This window comes from Pseudoliparis swirei, chromosome 4 (assembly GCF_029220125.1).
Source record: "Pseudoliparis swirei isolate HS2019 ecotype Mariana Trench chromosome 4, NWPU_hadal_v1, whole genome shotgun sequence".
Taxonomy (NCBI): Eukaryota; Metazoa; Chordata; class Actinopteri; order Perciformes; family Liparidae; genus Pseudoliparis; species Pseudoliparis swirei.
The window spans coordinates 16,853,704-16,866,656 of record NC_079391.1 but is presented as its reverse complement, the minus strand read 5'-3'; positions in this window follow the sequence as shown (position 1 = coordinate 16,866,656).

Below are 12,953 nucleotides of genomic sequence, written 5' to 3'. Positions count from 1 at the left end.
CCAACACGTGGTGAGCCTGCAGATGCCTGAAAGCAGCTGCTGCATTAAAGTGCAGAGCTGCGTCTGGTTCAAAGCCAGTGATGGAGAGGCCTAATTACTCTTTCATTATGAGTCATCCTGCAGAGTGTTCATGTGCAATTAGGGAGAGATTCATTGAATGTGTTTGTGTGCCCACAAGGCCCACATGCACGTGAGCAGACCAGCTCACTTCACTCTTTGATGTGTTTCTGTGATTGTATCCTCTGGCAGATAACACCGCGGTGTGATTTGGGGCACGGGGGTTAGAGTGCCTGAGTCAGCTCTGGCTTTGCTCTGGGAACAGCCAGTCCCCCTCTGGTTTGAAAGCACAGCAACGTGCAGTTCATCTCAAGAATCAAACGACCACGGGCTTCTCCGCGCCCAGTGGCGGCTGAGGCCTTATCTGCAGCGCCGAGATGCCGAGACCGGCTGGTGCGTTCCAATCGAGATCCTATCAGAGGCCCTGATGTTTATGTCCCAGCATTATCACATTGAGTATACAACTAACATGAACACAGACTAGATTTAAGACTCCCACTATAACTGAGTAGGTCACATGCGGGGCTTCAGTAAGTAGACGCCACTACTACTGATGGCTGAAGACTTGCCGCCCACTGACTGCTGTAAAGAACACGGGAGGCAAATTGGGGTTTCTGGCACAACTTCACCTTCTTGCAGGTGCATTGTGGGGAAAAAGTCTGAAAAGGTCAAAGCTCGACCAACAGCTTCAGACCACAAGCCAAACGGCGTTGCTCTTACAATAGTTTATTATTCTATGCACCAAAAGTGTTGTTTTGTATCTAAAAATGAGTGTTTATTTACCTCTGCTGTAAATAATGTGACATTTAGTAAGCAATAACAATAATAAGTTCCTTGTTTTGCTTTTCACTGCTTTGTTATGTTATTCACAGAGTTGCTCGACTGGTTGAACTAACACCATGCAGGCCAGTTGGAAGCTCTTTATGGACAATGCTCCCATTTTGTTTTTCCAAAAAAAAAAAAACTTTAAACAGTGGGGAATCTGTTTCACTGGACTTGTTGTTTGTTAAACCTTCATTGGCTCGTGTACATATCCAGCAGACACACAGTCAGATGAGGTCAAAATGAGGTCTACTTGTCACTCTCCTTTGATCTCTCAGCTTTGGTTGCCACCATGTTCAGCACGGTGCCAGCTCGGCCTGCCATTTGATGCTGGGCACCAGTTGGCTACAGTTGGTTTATCAGAGTTTTAACTGGAAACAGCTGCCAGCTGCTGAGAACGCATTGTCCTCAAGAAGAGCATCAGTTGTGTGAGCAGGTGGTCATAAACAGCAGGTTCCCTCACCTTAACAAAATAGTCCTTTTAATCCAAACCGATGTTTTGGTGTCCCAACCAAAGCCCAACAATGGTGTTGTTGCATCATAAAACTGAATTATGTATAACAGTTACAGACAACTTGTTGGCCAACAGAGTAGACCACGTTTCTGTGTTTGGTTCTGCACAGAAAGAACAACATCATTGTTGTTGTTTACTTTACTGGACCTCTTTGCTGAAAACAGGGATGTGGAGACTCCGCACTGAGGGGAGTTGTGGTTGGGTTGAAACTTGATGGGTTTTTCACAACAAATGTCCACTTTTACACGACGCATAATCATTGTGACTCCTTATGAACACATCATATTTGTTACAGATACTTTAAAATGGATGGTTATCCAACAAGGACATACTTTACCACCTTTTTCATAAGGAACAGACATATTTCTGTAAGAATATTTACATGAGCATTAGATCAAGTTGGCTGAGGAACAGCTATTTTCAGTTATTGCTTATGTCTCGTCTAAACATGAACTATGTTGGGTAGTTTTATATAGCAGGGTAAATTAAAATCATTCATAATTACGACTTCATCGGAGTTGAAGTGCCCATTGATTTCATTCTTTTTCAGCTTTCATCAAACTTGCTTTCTGGTTTTGCTCCCAGTGTTATTGTTTCAGATTACTTTTTAAGCCAGTCATTCTGTCAACTAGCTTGACTGCAGTCTTGTCATCGCCCCATTTAAGTATTATTTAGAACTGACGGCCGAAGCAGGGAGAATTAAGCTCATTGTAAAAATAAAATCCACATACATTGGCTGACAGGAATAAAGGCATAGTAACTGCCAGTTGCTTTATTCCTCAAACATTGAACTCCAATTAAAGCAGAACGCTTTGTCTTGCTAGAGAAAAGAAACCAGGCTCATTTACAGTACCACTTCCAGCATCTCGAGAAGTCATGACAGATAAGGAACATAGTATTACTGTAGGACACTTTGCCTATTTTCTTAGTCATATGGGGATTTCAGTGTACTGTGTTCACATTGAAAAAGGAAATCATTTGTGTGGTTTTGGATGCTTTGGTGGACTGGATTAATTTTTTTCAACCATCAAGCTTGCACATGAGCAAAGAATACTTCTGCATGGCGGGTATTAAGATCAATCGAGAGGGATCTGTCTTTGTGCGGTTTTAATTGACACTTCAAGTGAACGAGAAAATGTACAAGAGTTCCTCTTTAATCAACTCCCATGTGAAGTGAAAACAATCCAGTGGAGGAAACCAGAGTTTGTGTAACACCATGTATTCTCATTATGGCCCGCGTTGTGTCTGAAGTGTGTACGGTACTTACCGTCTCTAGGTGCTGTCAGACCAGAGGAGCCTCTCCAGACCAAGGGAGCAGAGTTGAATGGCCTTTCTCCTGCCGGTAACACTCTGGGTCTGCCGCCATTACCGGGCATATGGTCGGTGTGTTCCCGGGCGGCCGGGCCCGCAGCACTTAAAGCTGCCGTCTTCGCCCACGCAGAAGAAGCACATGCGTGGATGCAGACCGGCTCCTTTTCGGCCGTCTGCCCGACATCCCATGATTCCTCTTGACAGCAACAGACGTGTCACAGCTGGCTCTGAGACCACACTTGAACAAAGGCAGGTTACACCAAGTAGGCCACATATCTTCTTGAAGGCGTCAATCACCTTGTTGTCCCCCGACGGGGAGCTTCAGAACTCCGTCTTTGTGCGTAACATTTCTGGTGTCATTTCGGGTTAGGGCCCATTTACTTATCGGTAAATTTATAAAAGATGTACAAAAGTTGGTCATAAGGCAAATTCGATCACAGTGCTGAGATACAGGGTGGTCAAAACTTGATTAATTTAAGTATGCATGTCTTAATTTTGTCAACAGCACGGTGGCTCAGTGGTTAGCACTGTCGCCTCACAGCAAGAAGGCCCTGGGTTCGAATCCCGGTCGTCCCGGTCGTTCCAGGTCCTTTCTGTGTGGAGTTTGCATGTTCTCCTCGTGCCTGCGTGGGTTTACTCCGGGTACTCCGGTTTCCCCCACCATCATAAAGACATGCACCGCAGCCTCACCCCGGTTCCTATGGATGTGAATGAATGTTGGTGGTGGTCGGAGGCCGTAGGCGCTGATTGGCTGCCACGCTTCCGTCAGTCTGCCCCAGGGCAGCTGTGGCTACTGATGTAGTTTACCACCACCGGTATGACTGTGTGTGTGTATGACTACTGGACTCTGGACTGTAAAGCGACTTCGGGTGCCCTGAGAAGCGCGATATAAAATAAATGATTATTATTATTATAACAATTAAATATGTTACTCACTGTGCCCAGCCCACATGGGCTTTTAGAAAAACCAAAAAATTCAATTCAGTTTATTTTATATAGCCCAATATCACAAATTACGAATTAGCCTCAGTGGTACTGTTTGCAGTGGTGGTTTGTGGTAATGCAAACAAATAACTTTGTATCATGTCATTTCCTAACACACCACTCAGGTGCCTTTATAATATTTTTTTATATACATTCATAGACATATATATTTGCAACAAAAGATGAAAATAAACATTCTAAACACATAGCAAATCAAACGAAACATAGGTGGCAATGGTGTCCCTGAATGTAGCTATGCTCATAAAGATATTTTACTTTTAATTAAATTCTGCTTTGCATTAGCCTGTACACAATATTACAATATATTTTATTTTTTTAGACAATATGCATAAATGACATTTCTTCTGGAGTCAAATTATGTCCCATTTGTGTCTGTCACATTGACAAACCTCCAGAGGCTCTGGAAACAAATATACGTAGTATTTAATCTATACAATGTGAGAATGGAGCAATTAAGAGAAGCAGAGAATCAGAAGGTTTTTCACAATTTTAGTGAAATGTGTAGAAAAATGTGCGACAATCCTGCGATGAGGGCGAGCACTGGGAGTTGAGAGTTGTTGGACTGCGAGGTAGTGTGAGATAACAAGTGTCAAGAGGAAATGACAAGTGGCTCTTCGGAGCCATATCCTCACTGGAATCTATGCTGAACCAAGCATCCCTCAGCACAACGCTGATATTGACACATGTCTGTAGTGACAGCAGAGACAACGCTAAGCACTTCTCCCAAATAAGTTTGTTTTTAACACTGCGACCACAAAGCTTGTTCAAATCGCCCACGACAAGAACGATCTGTTCTTTTATGAAGGGATCTTTTATCTTTCTGCACAGTTCGCCTATGACAGCTTTCTGTAAAGCCTTATTGATATTAGTGTTCTTATTATCCTAAGACACTTTTCTGACCTTGTGGCCTTCCTCAGTATTTGAATCATCACCGTCTTCCTTTCAACATAGAGCAGCTTCTCCAGCAGAAAGGATATAACATCTCAGAATTACACTTCTTCTTCTTCTTTTTCTCCCTTTGTATTATATATTATTATATTATATTTATGTGCAAGATAACAGAAGCCCCCATCACCACACAGACACTAATCATAGATGCATATATAGAGACATCGAGCTACCGGTAACTTCCACATATTTTTACATTTCCCTAAGCCATCCACTCATACACAAATACCTTTTGAATCATTAAAAGCACGAACATCTGTCTCCTTCCCCAGGGAATCCACCTCTCCCGCCGGTGGCTGCATCCTGTCCGTGAGTGCCCAGGCTGTGTTCAGAGCCTCCCGAGTGTAGTTTAGAAGGAAGGCCAGAGAAGTACTGGACAGGTTTGGAGGGGCTCGGCATCTTTCACACAGGGGTCTGGTTAGGTAATCCTCCAGGCTTTCCTTCCTGGGGGAGCTGTCCTTTCCCTCCATTTCTGAGTTTCAGTTCACTGTTCGGGTGGTTTTGGGTGTCAGTAGAACTGAAGCAGTGAGTCCATTTCTTTGGGAAGTGGATTTTTTAAAACAATAATCTGCAGCTATTTCAATTATTGACTGTGTGTTAAGGAACAGTATGTAGCATTTAGGGGGAGCTATATATATAGAAAATATAATATTTGTCGTTATGTTTTCTCTAGTTTGCATTCACCTGAAAATAAGAATTGTTGTGTTTTCTTAGAATGAGCCACCATGTATCTATTTTATTAAATTACATTTAGCTGACGCTTTTATGCAAAGCGACTTAAATCATACACCAAATGATTGTTAATTGAAATGCTATATAGTATCCCTTTTGACAGATATTTAGCTTGTATGTATCAGTTTGCGTCATATTTCCCAATCTTTTCTTATGTGTCACTGTGCTGATTCTCCACATCTTTCCCCTCACACACTGCTGAGAAAAACAAGCACCTCATTGCCCTCACCATCCTGGGAAAACAATTTAAACATGGCTGCCCTGTTGCCTTACCCTCCTAAAAACACTGCTTGCATTGTGTTGCATGACAGTCTGCACTGGACTCTAGCCAAGATCCATGACATTCTACCCCTAAAGACACTTTACCATCATTAATACACAAGAAAATGCTTCAAAAACTTGAAATGTTTGTGATTAATCTGGATAATTTACTTCCGTCTTGCATTCTTGGATTACGTTCTGCACTGATTCTTAAAGTCCATTATTTAGAATGAATTACTTGATGTTCTTTTATTTTGTGATAGAGTGTATCTTATCAGTGGATATCTTACAACCACGCGTTTTTCCATCAGTGGTTACGAAGTATAATGGAACTTTTCCTGCTGAAATTTAAGTATGACTTTCATTGGGTGTCAAGTCAAGCTTTTCTAGATCATTTCTATATTTCAGACCACCCCAAAAAAGTGGTATGAATTATTCAGTATAATAAGCAGCATTTTAAAGGAGTCAAAGTCAATGACTTTAGGTCTGAACATGGCACATTGCTGTGTAACATTCACACCTGTCCACTTCTTTTCTGTCCGATCATTGCACCATGTTGCAGTGTGGCAGGGAGGTGATGTGTGCTTTTGAGAATCCTTCACATGTGACTTTATCTGTGTTTGCTCAGGCCCTACAGACGACCGGCGGGAGGACAAATCCCTCTCTCGCTGTCACATGCACAAAAACACACACACACTTATCTTATTGCTCCAGTAGAGTCTTTGTGTGACTTTCTGAAATTGTGTATGAAAACTGTCAGTGTGGCAGACAAGAACATTTCTTCTTTTTGGCATGTTTTGGCTTTAAAACAGTGGCAGCTGTTAAGCTTTGTCATGTCAGTGACGTACAATGAAAGTATGTTCTTCTTATTCTCATTCTTCCTGTTTGTTTGCGGAGAGAAAAAGTAAAATAGTTGGACAACAGCTCAGTGACCTAGAGAAAATTTACTTCAGCATTCAGTCATTACATACAAAAAACACAGAGGTCATCTGCACCCTGTTGCCACATCTGCAGTGTGTGTGTGTGTGTGCAAAGGAATGGTGTTGGAGGGTTGTGGAGATAATTGCTATGTGAAAGGTTTTGTGTGAAGCCCTTTCCAGATGTGATTTGTGTTACTTATAAAGCTCATTTATTTGATTCTGGCAATGTACATCTGTAATTTCAATCAGTCATTTTGGATAGATAAATAATTCACAGGGTGAACCATAATAAAAAGGACAGAGCTGATGATTCACATAGGAAAACTAACTTCCTTGGACGTGAGCTTTTATGCACTGAAAAGATTCATCAAATCCTTATCAGTAAACTCTTCAGATGATTCCATTTCATGGTAAAGAGTGATGTTGCTGCTGCTTTTGTGGCCCTTTTAAATGGTGATGTCAAGTGAGTCAGTTACAGCAAGAGACACGAGACATAGATCTCAGAAACATAAAACTAATACTAAAAATGTCTGCATGCACAAAGATAAAAACATACAAAAATGTACTTTGCATTTTTTTAACTCTGATTTCATGTTGTTTCATACATACTCATGCATGTCAAAATCCTAATGCCACTTGCATACTTGTTTTACTTGGCTTGAATAATAATCACTGACGCCATAAAAATGGCATAACACTTCCTTTGAGAAATGAAAATGGTCCGTGGACAGTTTTATTCTCGCAGGAGAGATTGTGTGTCACTACAGTCTGACACTTAGGACTTTGCATACCATTTTAAATCATCATGGGGGTTCTTGTGGCATTATTAGCCCCTGCTCTTTTTTCCCATCAACATGTTTCCAGGTCAAGTGGATCCATTCCCCACTGGCAGATCTCCAAGCCAAGGTGGAATTTAAATCCTCAATAAACTGCCATATTATTGAATTAAAGGCTGATGCCTGCTCTTCAAGTATGTAAATTATTCTCATTTCAATGTCGCACTCATTCGTTTTGTTTTCAATTTAAAAATAGACCCAATCCTTAAACAGAAAGTAATGCAAGTGTCGAATGATGAGTGAGAGGGAGAATACATCTCGAAGAAGATGGATATTTCTGTTTCTGTTTCCTAAACTAGGTCTATATTGTACGAATTAAATCATTCAGCGTGTTCGTGCTGTACTGGCAGTAGTTTCATCATAGTGGTGTAGACAACACTTTTTCAGTGACGTTAGTCAAGAAAACCACATTTATTCTGTTTATTTATAATAGACTGTCTATTAGAACCGCTAAACATGGTCTAAGTTTTAAGAAGAGACAAGAAAGCTTGGTCTCTTTAATGAGGACTGAAACTATTATTTTGGTCAGCTTTTTGAAGATGCATTACCAAGATGAGATGGCTCCTGCTTTTGTGTTTTTGTAGTCCACCTTTGTTAGAGGCTATTTATAATTTTTTATATTATTACTTTAAGTGAAATCGACTGCTTTGACACAGAGGTGTGTCAGACGGAGACAGGGGAGATACATTTTACCCCTGGCAGAATCAACTTATGTGAGAATAATGCTCACTATGAATGATTGTGTGTTGTTAATGTAAAAGTACAAAAATATGTGACATAAATGTACAAATGATGTCCCATTTAATGCAGTGTTTCCTAATAGATCAAGTGAAAGGGAACCAGAGGTATTCATCTTTAAAAGTATGTTACATGTACGTGTTACCCACACGGCTTAGTGCTCTCTGTAAAATGTACCTTTTTTACACTCATACACTTTGACACAGGCATTTTAATATTTCAGTGCAAGACTATTATGTTCTGGCATTTGACATCAGTATCATGCATCCTTGCAGACTTCGAGTTAACCGTCTTGCAGCACCAAATGGCTTGTGATATATTGTATTTGTGCAGCTTGATTCTCGGCTCTCAATAGAACAGAGCAGCTCTAACAGACAACAGTAGAGCTGCTCGAAAGCAGTTCAGAAAAAGAGGCAAAGGAAACAAATAAAGGCACGTAGTCTGTGGCCTTGTGGTTCAAACTTTTATTGTAAAATGGACAAGAGGGATCCTTGAGCAGCCCCTAGTATTAATTCAATTGATAGTAGCTGATAGTAGATAACAAAAGAAAAAGGGGAAACAATTATCAAGTAACAAAACCAGCATGGAGATCAGAGAGAGAAAGGAGGTTGGCTGAAGGAAAAGGAAAAGTTTATGTAGGATTCAGTTTCTGTACACCTCAGAAAAAGCTTGAAAATAGTTGAAGTACGAAAGCAACGGGAGCATCTAAGGAACGGAACCGGCTGAGTTCGACCACGTCATGGAAACCCTGAAGGAGGAGTACGGATCCCAGTAGCAGGCTGTTCAGGAGCAACTTGGAAAGTGAAGACCGGGCCATGCTTGGATGCCACAGAAGATCTCCTTCCCTGCATTGGATCCTCAAGATAAATCCCTACGAACCCTACTCTCCAGGCTTGCCCTATCTGTTCCCCAAACAAACACACACACATCCACGCACTTACACCATACACCATACACCATACACTGAACTATCCTGTAGCCTAAGACAATTCATCTCTGAGTCTGATTGAATGGACCTACAAGCCTTTTCCTTTCCAACACATTCACAGCCTCCTGCACATTCACACACCCCTCTGACCCCCACACTTAATTAGCTGTTCTCTGGAGTCTACATATTATATAGTTACATTAATCACAGACATTTAAGGCCATCACCGGACTCTATTCAAGTTTCTCTTTTTCTTTATGGGCAGTAGGCTGAAGAGTCTATTCCCAAGTTTGTCTTTTGATTTGTCCAGTTGTATTTAAAACAAGGGAAGACGCTAAACGAATGAACATGATAATATTTTTAAGGAACGTTTGTCTTTTGTAGCGGAGGGATTAGCAGGCTAGCCTCTAACCGTTCCGGTAGCATCCACTTAAATTGAAAGCTTAAAGGTTACCCTATTAGTTTATTCTCCTGTCTGGCGCTCAACGCCTACCTTTAACGGTTTGAATGGCATCCTAGACTATATTCCTTAACTCTCATTATAATGATACCGTTTAGATCACACCGACCACTCAAGCCAAAAATATCATTTTTTAGAAGGGAAATTACAGTAAGTGTCTTCTAACTCCCTAGCGTAGCAGAGAAATTAAATAAATACTTAAAAAAGTTCAAGCAACTAGTTTAAAGATGCAATGTTTTTCTCTCTCAGGACTTAGTGGACCAAACCAGTGAAGGTGACAGAATCTTTGACACAATTATCAAGGGCCAGAAACACAACTGCACTGGATTGCTAATGTAGCTGAATTTCTGCTTTATGCTCGCATGTTCCTTTTGTCGTTTTAAGTGAGCAACTTGGAAAGTGTGGTGAGCTCAGCTACCAGATAGTGATTAACAGTGAAGCTATCACCCTGCTAGTTAAACTGGTTACGGCTCTGGTGTTGCGCCACTCCTGCCCAACACTGTTCTTTTGTTATTGTAATGCTGTAAAACATGTGTGGGTGGTTGAAAAATGATAAACAAACTAAATTAAATAAACCTGGAGATAAATCTTACTCACAGCCAACTGCCACCTTCTCCCCCACTACACACCAGTGGCACACTCGCTCACACAAATGAAGACATCAAACTAAATTGAATGTCATCTACTGCTGAACAGATTTACCCTGAAGCAACTTGTGAGCGCTCAATCACAGTCTACGATCATACCAGGGTAAAAAAGAACATACGACTCATAGTTCAGATTGTATCACGGTTTAGTACCAGATTTGATCCTCAGAAAAAGTTATTTATTTTGTTTTTGACTGTTGTATAAATTTCAAGACATAATTAAAAGCAATATAAATGTCCTGTCCATGCCATTACCTCCGGTTAAATCAAGTCCGTGTTATGGGACTTCCAGGCCGGTCACTTCCCGGTCTTCCGGTTCTACCACGTCCTGTTCAGTAACATTTGGTGGTAGGTGGTAGAAAGCACCAGAGGAGCGCATGCTCCAGAATGCAATCCGTTCCCATCCACTAGGAAGCCTCTTGGAGGCAATGCCGTGAGTTCTATGCAATATATATTTATATTTACCACTCTGTAAAATGCAATGTTTAAGAACATAGAATGAATGTTTGTATTTTCTTTGTTTCACCAGCATGTTGAAGGAAAAAGAGTGACAGTAAATGGTGAAACGTGCTTCGACTCTGTCTACTTGGACTGCGGTTCAACTTGGTGTTTAGTCAGCGCTTCGACACGATGCACGAGAACAATACAATGACAACTAGAATGGGCACTCGGTAGAGCGCATACCTTCGCATATCACAAGATTGGGCATTGAATTATGAACATTTTGGCATTAGTTGCATGCCAATTGGACAAAAATGTATCGTGCTATGGTAAAAAAAGATGTTGACCTTTCCATGACCTTGACCTTGACCTTTGACCCGATTGATCCCAAAATCTAATCAAATGGTCCCCGGATAATAACCAATCATCCCACCAAATTTCATGCGATTCAAGAAGATTTAGACCTGTTCATGACCTTTGACCTTGACCTTTGACCCGATCGATCCCAAAATCTAATCAACTGGTCCCCGGATAATAACCAATCATCCCACCAAATTTCATGCGATTCGGTTCAATATTTTTTGAGTTCTGCGAATAACACGCATACAAATAAATAAATAAATACACGGCGATCAAAACATAACCTTCCGCATTTTCAATGTGAAGGTAACAATATGTCATCGTAGTGAAGTGCATCAGCTCGTATTTGAGTAGATACTCCTGATTGGCCAGCTATGTTAACCATGCTCGTAATTGAGTACTACCCATGGAGTCCAGTTAAAGACTCCACCTGCGCTCATAAAACGAGGGTTATCATCTGCATCAACACCGAAAATATTAGTGCCAAAATGTATCAGTTATGATTTTGTATCATTGAAAAAAAAAAAACATGTTTATGTTGGGAGAACAGAAGCTTATGAAAAAAAGAAGGAAGCATCCTTTTCACAATCTCATGAAGTATACGGTCTGGGTTTCACCACAAGGCAAAGATGAATTTTGCTTTCAGTGCCTCCGCTTCATTGGTAGTCCCCTGGCTAAGTGATGTTCTGTCTTGTAGCGATAACAAACGCAAGTGCTTTATCTCTTCAACGTTCTGTTGTATAATGCTCGTAGATTATTAAACAACTACATCAGACACATGCAAAGGTCTTCAGAGAAAGCAGCTTCTAAACTGCATCCTGCAGCACCATGTTCATCTGCTCGTATCAGACTAGCATCAAGTCATGACAGAGACATGAAGATGATTACACCTTCCAGCTGTGTTACACAACTAAAGTGCTCTGTTGAAAGTCTTGCTGGATCCTAATGTAGCAATACGCTGAGTAACTGCTATAGTATGTGGTAATAATTAATTACTGCTAATTATTTTTTCTTAAAAAATAACATTTCATCAATCGATTGTAGAGAGGGAAACCCTTAAACTACACCCAATCCAACAATTCACACGCATACATTCCTATATTCCCAACAGTGGACTATCCTGCTACTTCAACCAAGTGTGGACTTCTATTTCTGGTTGTTTTGAGAAAGAAAAAAATAGCAATGTTACTATTATGGTCTTATCACTCTGAATATTACTACAAATTTGCTAATTATTCATTTGCCGAGTGTGGCCTTCCATATACTGCAGTGGAAATTTATTGGTAATCAAGTCCTGTGTAAAATTGTGAAGTACGCATTTTAATGATTGTTCCCTTCATCCTGTGGATTTATATCACATTTTGTATTTGCTCTTAATTACTTTGAACCTTTCCCAATCTTAGGCACGTTTGTGATCATGCATCCACTATTTCAATGTTGGCATCTTCAGGGCATTCATTTAAACTCATTGATGAATAAAGCGAGGTCAGATAAAAGCTTTGCTAATTTGTTCCATTTTCATCCAGAATTGTATGGTAATGTTGCTTCTGAAAACGAAGGGACCTTCTAGTAAAGTCTAAATTGACAATACATCTCGTGTAGATAACAGCAGTGCTCCAGCCAGCAGGGGAGGTGCTGAGCGTGGACTTAAACACTCACACACTTGCAAGCTTGTCTACATTTTCAAATGACTCCCCAGTGGGTTTCACACATGAATTTAGCATGATTTTAAAGCATGACCAATCGGGGACGAAGGGCCCAAGTGCCCCCTGTTGGTAAATGTGTAACGATGCCAAAGTTTACTGTGTGAAAGGAAAATCTGTGTGTATACACGCACACACGCATGCCTGCATTTCTACACATCATAGTGCTATTGATCTAATATACTAGATACAAGGACTCGTTAACACACACACACACACACATATTCAAATATGTCTAATTTGTCCAGAATTTCTGAATGGTTCCCTGGC